We start from the raw sequence: 12,852 nt of genomic DNA on the forward strand, positions 1-12,852 counted from the left end.
CACATATATATATATATACACACATATATATACACACACACATATATATACACACACATATATATACACACACATATATATACACACACACACATACATACATACATACATACATACATACATACATACATATATACATATTGCTTTTACGCCAAACATAACGTTTTGCATTGTTGCCAAAAAGTTCAATTTTGGTTTCATCTGACCAGAGCACCTTCTGCCACATGTTTGGTGTGTCTCCCAGGTGGCTTGTGGCAAACTTTAAACGACACTTTTTATGGATATCTTTAAGAAATGGCTTTCTTCTTGCCACTCTTCCATAAAGGCCAGATTTGTGCAATATTCGACTGATTGTTGTCCTATGGACAGAGCCTCCCACCTCAGCTGTAGATCTCTTCAGTTCATCCAGAGTGATCATGGGCCTCTTGGCTGCATCTCTGATCAGTCTTCTCCTTGTGTGAGCTGAAAGTTTAGAGGGACGGCCAGGTCTTGGTAGATTTGCAGTGGTCTGATACTCCTTCCATTTCAATATTATCGCTTGCACAGTGCTCCTTGGGATGTTTGAAGCTTGGGAAATCTTTTTGTATCCAAATCCGGCTTTAAACTTCTTCACAACAGTATCTCGGACCTGCCTGGTGTGTTCCTTGTTCTTCATGATGCTCTCTGCGCTTTTAACGGACCTCTGAGACTATCACAGTGCATGTGCATTTATACGGAGACTTGATTACACACAGGTGGATTGTATTTATCATCATTAGTCATTTAGGTCAACATTGGAGCATTCAGAGATCCTCACTGAACTTCTGGAGAGAGTTTGCTGCACTGAAAGTAAAGGGGCTGAATAATTTTGCACGCCCAATTTTTCAGTTTTTGATTTGTTAAAAAAGTTTGAAATATCCAATAAATGTCGTTCCACTTCATGATTGTGTCCAACTTGTTGTTGATTCTTCACAAAAAAATACAGTTTTATATCTTTATGTGTGAAGCCTGAAATGTGGCAAAAGGTCGCAAAGTTCAAGGGGGCCGAATACTTTCGCAAGGCACTGTACATGTTTTCATTGATAAATCAGAGCCATACTGTAGTTGTGTGCATGTGAACAAGTGTTACAGCCCGGCCTGGAAAACGCCCTCCATTCACCTTTTTTGATAACAGAAATGCCCTCATTTGCTGTATGATTTGGAGATGTTGGAACTGGGCCATGATCATTTCGACTGCATCCCGAATAGGCTATAGCATTATCCAATCATACAACCTTGGTAACAGCAGTCAAACAAAAGTCAAATTATTAAAGTTGCTAAGCTTGTTAGATAACCTCCTTCAACAAATGACAGAATATTTCCTACATTTGGTCAAATCGAGTAGAAAATTATTTACTTTGTATTTATAAGCCATAAAATGTGCATTCTCCCTACTTCCTCGCACGCTACAACCAGCACTGCAGCTGCAATGAATGAGTATAGCAAAGGGTTTTGATAAGCTTGCGTTGTTATTATTAGCGTCTTGTCTCTTTTCATATCGAGTAATATTTCACTTTATCTGGATATCGGATTAACAACATGAATTGGTGCATGAGGCAGAAATAATGCAGTGTGACTTGTGTTTCTCCATCGTCTGGAAGACTGTGACCCCGTTTCTCAGCGGAGGGAGAGAGAGCGGGTGTCCCCTCAGAATGACCATCGAATACAGGCCATCAGTCCAGTAAAAAAAAGAAGCTAATTATTATGTCACTCGGCTGTGCCTCACAAGTAATACAGCAAATGATCTATTATCAGTGTGATCATTTACCCATTTTTTTCAAATGTAATTTCAAAATGCTGTTAGAAGAAAATCCAAGCATCGCCAATATTCAGTGGTAATGTACTGGGCATATTGCCTACTTGAAATCTCATTGCTACAGAACTGTAGAACATAATTGTTTTAAGTTAATGTTGCATAGGCTCATGCTTTTTTTATCTGAGCGGTAGAGCTCGGGTTGCATTTTGACTCAAAGTGATCTTGTGCTTTGAATTTATGGCAACTTTGTGTGAAGTAAATCCACTAGGCTAAAGGCTTGCATGCGACAATCTGTTTGGATAATGTGCTATTAGATTTTTTGTGTAGGGCCTGTTGTGTAGGGCCTGTTGTGTAGGGCCTGTTGTGTAGGGCCTGTTGTGTAGGTGTATTATTAAACAAGTTGAACTTTGAGAACTGTCTGAGGTTCCTTGATTTGTTTCCTCACTCCTCTATAAGTCTGAGCATTGTTTGACCTTCATGCTCTTCACTGAGACCTCCTGGCCTGTTACTCTGGCAGATGGCCAAGGGTGTGGATGTGTGTGTGTGTCATTTTCCTCTGCCATCAGCAGAGAGATAAAGAGGAGGGAGTCAGACCGGAAAGATAACAGGTAAAGTAGTCTAACCTTTGCCATGGCAGTGTTCAGACAGGATAGGATACTAGGCATTAATAAGCAAGCAGCAACAGCGAGCAGACTGGGAGTAGAGGGCTCCAAATCATTGAAAACAACTCACAGATGAGACCGACTCACATCAATGGAGGACAAGAAAATAGATTTTGTGTAAAAGTCACTGTTATTCTATAGGTGATGCCAAGAAACAAGCCAGAAAAGACTAATAATGATTCAGGTGAAGTGAGTGGGACAATGTCTGTATACAGTATGTTAGAGCATGTGTCAAACAAGGCCCGTGGACAGAATCTGGCCAATGACACATCTCTATCTGGCTCACGCAAGGATTTTGGTTTGTCAATTCATTCCATACCTCCAACCAAGCACTGCACTTCAAGTTAAGCAAGCACTGCCAATGTGCTGTATGCCAAACGGCAGTGCATTGCCTTACAAAGCCACCCGCCTCTTCCCAGACCCACACCTACACACGAGCCAGCCAGTGCACTGTATCATCTTGTCAAAATTGAAACTGACCAAATCTTCTACCAGACCGAAAGGTTAAAGGTGTTGTAAGCTAAATGTCCATGCCAAGTATAGGTTCCAACGAGTCATTGCTGTAGCCTACGGAAAATGTAATCTCGGTTGTCAAAAAGTTACAAGATAAAGGATTCACACGCGAGTATAAATTATACCTAGACGACAATAGGACACACAAGCGAGTATAAATGAGACAACAGTTGAAATTAAAGCCTGATGCGCTAGCATCGATGAGTTGAACTTCCATTCCTCTGCTTTCGTGTGTCCCGTTCACAGCATGCAGCGTAGGTAAAGTGTACAGACACAAGCCACAGTCCTAGCTAGGCTACTAAAATGTTGCAGTCTGGCTTCGGTTTTTAAAGCTAAGCCTGCAACAAAATGCAGAGGAGAACCATGTAGGCCTATTACAGCAACATTTGAGCAGTAGCCTCGGCTGACTACTCAATTACAAGACTACAAGAGCGCACCATACAGCAATGCTGCATTCCACTGCACCAGTGATGCAGTGCAAAAAAAATAAAACATGTTTTAATTTTAAATATTACAACAACCTAGCTACATTTGAGTTTTTCAGAGTTGTTACATCCTTTTTGATTAGGGTTGCACATTTGCAAGCATAGCAGCAAAGGCTGGACAAATATTATCTCTTATGTTTTATTTTAATATGTTAAAATGCTACATACAGCATCCTATAGTGGACATTATAAAGGGCCATATTTTCTTCAAATAAAACAATGACTAGTTTGGGTTGCATGTCTGGCCTGCGAATTTGAGCAAAGATTAATTTGAGAGAGTGGTAAGGGGTAAAATAGAGAGACAAACAGGATGGAGGGGAAAGGATGGAGAAAGAATGAGCGAGAGAAGGATAAAGGATAAGAGAGAAAGTAATACATATAAATAAAATGTAGAAAGAAATATGAAGTATATGCATCCCCGCCTAGGCACTGTTCCAGAGAGGTAGAGATCGTGTCTAGACCTGGGCTCCCTTACTGCCATCCATGCTGATTGGGCATTGTTTGTTTTACACTTCAAATGTCAGGAGGAGACAGACAGAGCACTAAAATGTCAGAGTCAGTCTCCCAGTCAGCACACAGGTTTCATATTTACACTGCAGCAGCCATCACCACAGCTCGTCTCTCAGGAAAGGTAAATCTAATTCTTAATCCACCTGCAGGGGAGAAATCAATGACTCCTCTCTCTCGCCCCTCCCCTCTCTCGCTCTCTTTCGCTCCCTCTCTCTTCCCCTTCTGTGGAAGGGTTGTGGACATGGTTTAATTTTTCCAGCTTTGTGAGAAATACCCAGCGGTAGGATTTTACAGTGAGGAGGCATCAATGCAGAACTGATTTTTCTTGCCAAGAGCTTTTTATTTGCAAGTGAAGATAATAATAGCCGGTGACGGTACAATATATTTTACAAACAAAATAACAAACAGGCTTTAGAGCAAGTACATCCAATTACCATAGAGATCTGTCAAAGAAAAACAGTCTTAAACTATGCCTGTACCCGGCCACATGCCGACCTTACGCTGTTTGTGTGTCTCTGTCTGGCAAACAAAGTAATGACAGGTGCTAAAATAGGACTACCCATCATGCATCTGACCAATGAGAAGAATGCGTGACACAGTGATCAATTAACATTGAAAAGTCAATAATTACAATACTCACATGTTCAGGCCCCAGTTTCCCAATAACGATGGAACTTAGGCTTGCGAGTGTTTTAACGATGCATCTTTCCTATAAAGAAGATGTAACAAGGGTTTCCAAAAAAACACGCAGAGTAGGTTCGCTAAGTAAATTGTTGAGGCCTGTGTCAAAACTGATAGGGTCTAAAGAAAGACACCACTGCTCTCGGATCAGCGTTCTCCTTTTCCAATCTAGAATTATACCATAAAACTGACGATGGATCAGCTCCTAGAGAGATATTATCACCTATGGCTACAAATAGTGAGGTGGCTTATTGTAATGCTTACCCTACACATCATGAAATATACAGTGCCTTCGGAAAGTATTCAGACCCCTTCACTTGTTCCACATTTTCTTACCTTACACTTTATTCCCAAATTGATTGACTTGTTGTTTCTCCTCATCAATCAAAACAGTCCTGTATCGTAGCATCCATGTCATCTGGCCACTTCTGTATTGAGCGAGTCACTGGTACTTCCTACTTTAGTTTTTGCTTGTAAGCAGGAATCAGGAGGATAGAATTATGGTCAGAAATTGAGGGCGAGGGAGAGCTTTGTACGCATCTCTGTGTGTGGAATAAAGTTGGTCTAGAGTTTTTCCCCCTCTGGTTCCACGTGTGACATGCTGGTAGAAATGAGGTAAAACGGATTTAAGGTGGCCTGTATTAAAGAGTCCGCCTCTAGAAGCACCACTTCTGGATGAGCATTTTCCTTTTTGCTTTTTATGACCTTATACAGCTCGTTGCGTGCGGTCTTAATGCTGGCGTCGGTTTGTGGTGGTAAATAGACGACTACGAATAATATAGATGAGAACTTTCTTTGCAGATAGTGTGGTCCACAGTTTATCATGAGGTACTCTACCTCAGGTGCGCAATACCTTGAGACTTCCTTCGTATTAGATTTCATGCATCATCACCACTTTGTTGATGCACTTTTGGCAGCGATTACAGCCATGACGCAATATGCATGGCACACCTGTATTTGGGGAGTTTATCCCATTCTTCTCTGCAGATCCTTTCAAGCTCTGTCAGGTTGGATGGGGAGTGTAACTGCACAATATGTTTAGGTCTTTCCAGAGATGTTCGAACTGTTTCAAGTGTAGGCTCTAGTTCGGCCACTCAAGGACATTCAGAGAATTGTCCCTAAACCACTCCTGCGTTGTCTTGGCTGTGTGTTTAGGGTTGTTGTCCTGTTGGAAGATGAACATTCGCCCCAGTCTGAGATCCTGAGTGCTCTGGAGCGAGTTTTCTTCAAGCATCTCTCTGTACTTTGCTCCGTTCATCTTTCCCTCTCCTGACTAGTCGCCCAGTCCCTGCCACTGAAAAACATCCCCACAGCATGATGTTGCCACCACCATGCTTCACTGTAGGGATGGAGCCAGGTTTCCACCAGATGTGACACTTGGTATTCAGGCCAATCTTGGTTTCATCGTCTGGCCACTCTACCATAAAGGCCTGATTGGTGGAGTGCTGCAGAGATGGTTGTCCTTCTGGAAGGTTCTCCCATCTCCACAGAGGAACTTGAGAGCTCTGCCAGAATGACCATCGGGTTCTTGGTCACCTCCTTGACCTACTCTAGGAAGAGTCTTGATGGTTCCAAACGTCTTTCATTTAAGAATGATGGAGGCCACTGTGTTCTTGGGGACCTTCAATGCTGCAGAAATGTTTTCATACCCTTCCCCAGATCTGTGCCTCAACACAATCATGTCTCTGAGCTCTACGGACAATTTGTTTAACCTTGTGGCTTGATTTTTGCTCTGACATGTATTGTCAGCTGTGGGACCTTAATTAGACAGGTGTATGCCTTTCCAAATCATGTCCAATCAATTGAATTTACCACCGGTGGACTCCAATCAAGTCGCGGGATCATCTCAAGGACAATCAATGCAAACAGGATGCACCTGAGCTCAATTTCAAGTCACATAGCAAAGGCTCTGAATACTTACGTAAATTATTTATAAAATCCTGTTTTTGCTAATTTATTCAAAATAGTAGCGAGGCGATTTCTATGTAATACGTTGTCTGTTGCCTAAATGGTCTGCTGGAATAACGTATTGAGAATAGGAGTCGTATTTAAATAACTCAATCAAAGAAGAGACAGTTACCTAAATCTAATGAATTCTAATAATAGCGGAGAGGTAATTGCGATGGAGTTGTGCCCACCGAAATGTGTTTTTTATTCTTATGGATTGACTGCATTTTATAAATTTGGCGCTTTACATGTTATTTTTAAATGTCTTGGACATGTCATAAGTGTGAAGCCGAAAGAGAAGAGAAAGTTGTAGTTTGCTTTTAATCTTACGATAGAGGTAAGGCAGAACGTTGTTTGAGTAGGGGTTATGTTTTTGCCTACTGGTAAGAATAGGAGAGTGTGCGCTGGGCTATGTTGGGATGTAAGGGATTCAGGTGTGAATAAGGAAACGTTTTGTGGTAAGTTTCTGATGATTGATGCTTGGTGAATTTGAGCAGGAAGTTTAATGTATTCTAACATTATAATCTGTTTCCATTACGTGGAACAATGTCCGGTCATTACTGAGTGGAGGGGGAGCCTGGACATTTAGAATCTTGAATACAAGACATGCGTCAGTGTATTGCACAATATTTTTTCCAACTCGGGAGCTCATGCTTTCTGAGTATGTAACAGTGATTATAGCTATTGGGCTTCCTATCAAGCACTTTGAGAGCCTGTTTGCAGACAGACTGAATGGGTTTTAATGTTGTAAAGCAAGCTTGGGCCAAACTAGTCAGGTAATATGTTAAGTGGGGGAGTATCATATATTTGAAGTATAGTTTTGTTACGTCTGTAGTCAAACAATTTCATATGTTTTGGAAATTAGCTAGGTTGAATTTGGTTATTTGAGTTACATTTTTCATTTGCTTTTTAAAAGAGAGGTTGGAATCAAGTATGATGCGGTGGTTCTTAAAATCGGATACCACCTGGAGCTTTTCCCCTGATACATAGACCTCTGTCTCAGGGGCATCAGTTGTTTTCTTTGTGAGGAACATGCAGACTGTGTTTTTTTATGCAAACATGAGTCCCTGAGCAACTTTGTCATCTGAACCATTACAGTAGTTAGTACTTGTGTAGCTTGTTGTTTACTATTTGCATGCATTTATCACTGTATCATCTGCATACATTGGAACTTCAGACCCTGTACAGACAGAAGGAAGATCATTAATGTATGAGCTGAACAGTATTAATCTTTGGGGCATGCCAACATTGGTGCTATTAGTGGAAAATAGATAGTTTTGACTCTTACACTGATGAGACAGAACCAACTTTCTAACTTTTTATGGTTGGGGAGCAGTATTGAGTAGCTTAGATGAATAAGGTCCCCAATGTAAACTGCCTACTTCTCAGTCTCAGTTGCTAATAAATGTATATTATTATTACTGTTGGATAGAAAACACTCTAAAGTTTCTAAAACTGTTTGAATGATGTCTGTGAGTATAACAGAACTCATATGACAAGCAAAATCCTGAGGAAAAATCAAAACAGGAAGTGAGATATCTGAGCTTTGTATATATTCACCAGGGTCCCCAATGAAATCCCATTGAGATATGAATGTTGCACTGCCTAGGGGTTCCACTAGATGTCAACCATCAATAGAAATTATAATGAGGCGTATATGTTGTTGTGGGAGTGAAGGAGAGCAGAATATATCAGCTGTCCATCAAGCAGACATTTTGTGATTACGCTTTTTCCTCATGATACCCACTTGTGTTCCATGGCTCATGAAGACTAGAAGGAATACTCCGGTTGGAACTTTATTGAAGCTATATGTTAAAAACATTCTAATGATTGATTCTGTACTTAGTTTGAAATGTTTCTTTTACCAGTAATATCACTTTTTTAAGTTTTTGTCCGATATAACGTTGACCAGAATTAGCGTTTGGATATGTATACCAAACGCTCTAACAAAAGAAGGTATTTGGACATAAATAACAGACATTTTTGAAAACAAACATTTATTGTGGACCTGGGTTCCTGGAGTTCTTTCTGATGTAGATCATCAAAGGTAAGGGAATATTTATCATGTAATTTCTTGTTTATGTTGACGCCGTCTTTGCGGCTGTGGTGTTTTTAAATTGAGCGCCGTCTCAGATTACTGCATGCATTTCTTTTTCCGTAACGTTTTTTAAAAATCTGACACAGCGGTTGCATTAAGGAGAGATATTTCTATAATTCCATGTGTATAACTATATTTGTAACGTCGGGTGAGTGATGAGTGAGGAGTCAAATGCAGAGAGCGAAGTGAACGGGAAAAACGCTTTAATGTCCTTCAAAACGTAACAGGTAGAAAACATGCGTGAATGCCCTAAAACACTGGCACTAAACAAACCCAAAACCTAGTTACAAACACTGGACAGCAAAACCTCAAAACAAACGCGATACTTCACCAAACGTAACAAACCAACAAGCCCGCACAAACACCAGTGGGCAAAACAAACTTAAATCACACCCATCCCAAAACCCCAACAAGGAACAGGTGAAAACAATTAGACAAAAACAAAGGAAAAGGAAAAAGGGATCGGTGGCAGCTAATAGACCGTCGTCGATGACCACTGAGCGCCACCCGAGCAGGAAGGGGAGACACCTTCAGTGACAGCTAATAGACCGTCGTCGATGACCACTGAGCGCCACCCGAGCAGGAAGGGGAGACACCTTCAGTGACAGCTAATAGACCGGCGTCGATGACCACTGAGCGCCACCCGAGCAGGAAGGGGAGACACCTTCGGTGGTATTCGTGACAATATTATCATCTACATTTGAGTATTTCTGTTGAATTGATGTGGCTATGCAAAATCACTTGATGTTTTTGGAACTGGTGAATCAAACGTGCCAATGTAAACTCAGATTTAAAAAAAATATATAAATATGAACTTTATCAAACAAAACATGCATGTATTGTGTAACATGAAGTCCTATGAGTGTCATATGATGAAGATAATTCAAGGTTAGTGATTAATTGTATCTTTATTTCTGGTTTTTGTGAAGGCTATATTTTGCCATATAAATGGCTGTGCTTATTGTGGTTTGGTGGAGACCTAACATAATTGGTTGTTTTCGCTGAAAAACATATTTGAAATCAGACACTTTGGTGGGATTAACAACGAAAAAAGATTTAAAATGATATAAGACACATGTATGTTTTAGGAATTTTAATTGAGATTTCTGTGGTTTGAATTTTGGCGCCCTCAATTTCCACTAGTAGTTGCCATATCGATCCCGGTATCGGGCATGCAGCCATAACAGGTTTTAGATTTGTTAAACAACAGGTTGGTTTTTACTAAATTTATGCAACAGTTTGAAATGATTAGATTGCTGGAAAGGGGTTATGGGTTTGTTTATTGTTTACTGTTTGTTGTTTATTTTAGGTGTTGATTTCACTTAATTAAACATTGTATTATCTGATGTGTTTGAGTAGGATTCTTTCTTCCGGGATGGATGACACCTGAAGTATGTATGTTTAAGGAGACATAGGAGAACACGTCTACATTTTTATTAAATGCCTGGGATTAAATATGGCTGATTCTTTACGCTGAGAAATTTACTACATTTGCGACCGAGGAAAAAATGATTACATTGGTCTAGTAATGATACAAGGATAATTGTATCTAAGGGTTCAATTAAGCATACATATACATTGATGTAGATTAAAACTAATTATTCATGATTTGAGGGAGTAGAGTGGAATTACTATTATTATTAGGTTTTGTTTGTAGTTAACTTTTGGGTTTCTGAATCGGTGTAGTATAATGAATGCTGACCAAGTGATTGTTTTTTCTGGGAAAATTAATGTTTCATTGTCTCTCTTTGGGATGTTCCCTGGGTCTATAATCTTTCAGAGTGAGTGAGATTGAGACCGTAAACTACCCAAATTGAAAAGGCCTGGTAGTTTTTAGATTGTTTTTACCTTAAGGTTTGCAAATACCCACACACAACACATGTGTTATGACTATTTGTTGGTGGTTTTAAAATACTATGTTTATTTCTGTGTTCTATTTCCTTTGGGTTTTACATTTGTCTTAGTGCTAAAGATGTTATTTTTTGAACACGTGAATTCTGTTGATAAAGGAATGTTCTGGCAATCTGCGATACAACATGTAGGAAATGTTTGACTATTTTTCTTTAATTTGTCTAATATAGTAAACACTTCTTTGAGGTGTTTGTATGACCTATATCATGACTTTCCATTGTGGTTTGATCACCCTCATTGGAAAGCAATTTGGATAATGAATTTAAGGTCATTTGTAATACTGATTTCAAGGTAATTTGATTATAATTATGAAGTTTGTAGTTCTTCTACTAAGAGTAGGCTGCTTTAAGTCTATTTTCCTATGACCATATGGGTACAATAATTTTTCGTAGTGATTTTAATTTGATTATGTTATTTGAAATTTTGTTTACCTTTTTGACCAGTAGTAGTGTTTTTTTTCTCACATTACTCTCATGGAGAGTTGTGTTAAAAACGGGAGAGGATACAGTCCTTTAAGGTTTTGGAGTGAAGTTTACACAACTTGAGGGATATGTGAAGGAGTGTATTGTTGTTTGTTCTGTTCTATTCCCAATGGGTTATAGGTCTATCTTCCTGATCCTGTGGCTCTGCGAGGAAGTTTACAGTGTGATGGCGAGTATATGCCAATTTGAAAGAATAGTTTCAATATAATGTGTTATTCTCTTTGACATATGTTGAGACATTTGCATTTAAGAATAATTGGTAAAAGTAATAATTTATCATATAGTTAATGAACTGACCTAAATTGTTGTTCTGATCTGTTCTTTTGAGATTATCATGAAAAGTGACATCAGATGGTATCTTAATGCCTGGAAGAGGTAATTGGACCGAACAGTGTGTGTACCTCAAACCCCCCTCTAACTGGCTGAAGAAGAGTTACAAAGGCCTTGAATACGGCCCTGTCCACACCACTTCTTCCAAGAGAAAGGAGCCAGAAATCGGTGTACAGCATCAGATCTGTTCTCTATCAACTGCCTTTCTCATGTTTTTCTCAGGTGTGAGAGGAGTCCACGTGTAGTGAGCATGGGGAAGGTGCTGTTCTAAACTTCTCTTATGTGGCTGGTATATTGGTTGACGAATGGACAAGACATAATGGCTGGTAAAGGTGATGGCGTCTAAGGTGAAACATCGAAATGGGGACATTATCATGGGCCATCCACTTGAACTGTTAAGCTATCTGAAGAAGTACGAAAAGGACACCAGAAGAATCAGTGCCTGAAGAAGGGGGTTGGTCAACTGTGCCCCAAAAAATATTTTTGACTTTTTAGGTATCAGGTTGATTGTAGAGGTCTACACCACGTAAAATTATAGTAATTTAGATTAAGAATGCATTGAGCCACTGATCTGTATTATAATTGTGAAAAAAAAAAAGTTAATAGTATAATTATACTGGATGTTAATATAAATGTACATTCTGCCAATGTTGATTGCCAATGTTGATGTGTGTTAAATTATTGTTTTTACTTTGAGTGATAGGACCAATTTGAATCACTGAGCAATGTCATTTTAACATTTTGGTTGGATAATATGGTTCTAATTATGATTTCATTTGGAAATGGAATGATTTTTAAAACTGAAGGATTGATTTGAGTTGAGTGTTAATATATAAATATATATATATATATATATATATATGAGTGAAGCAATTAATGTATTAGGGATAAATTGTTTTAATTGATGTTATGAACTAAAGATGTTGACACTATTCTAAGCATGCCATCGGTGAACTCTGATCTGGAGAGTGAAAATGATCCTAATCTATTTGATCTATAGGCATTGCCTTATAAATAGTGGAATCCTGATTCTTGTCTTGGGTCATGTTCATTAGGCACCAAGGGAATACATTTTATTTTAACTAGGAGTCACTACTTGGATTTGCCCAACAATATATGCTAATTCTAGTTTCTGGGATGGAAATAGTAACTTCCAACATACTATGCTGATCCATTGGAGTGTGATAGATAACTAAAGCTTATTTTATTCAACTCCATTGTTGCATGCACTGCATTATGCATTAATATGTGCTTTTCACTGTCTATGGAAAGTGTGGCTTTGAATCTCGTAAACTGTATGCATTTTTTTGTTTTTCTTCGTGGGTTCATGCAGGTGACTGTGTATCATAACCTTCCCAGACATTGCTAGAATGCTTAGAAAATGTGTTGGGAGTTTGAATGAGGCTGAGTTGGTCATGTGCAGGAACCCCATGCAATGAGTTATTGTTTTGTGATTTTT

The sequence above is a fragment of the Oncorhynchus keta genome, chromosome 9 (assembly GCF_023373465.1).
Source record: "Oncorhynchus keta strain PuntledgeMale-10-30-2019 chromosome 9, Oket_V2, whole genome shotgun sequence".
Classification (NCBI taxonomy): domain Eukaryota; kingdom Metazoa; phylum Chordata; class Actinopteri; order Salmoniformes; family Salmonidae; genus Oncorhynchus; species Oncorhynchus keta.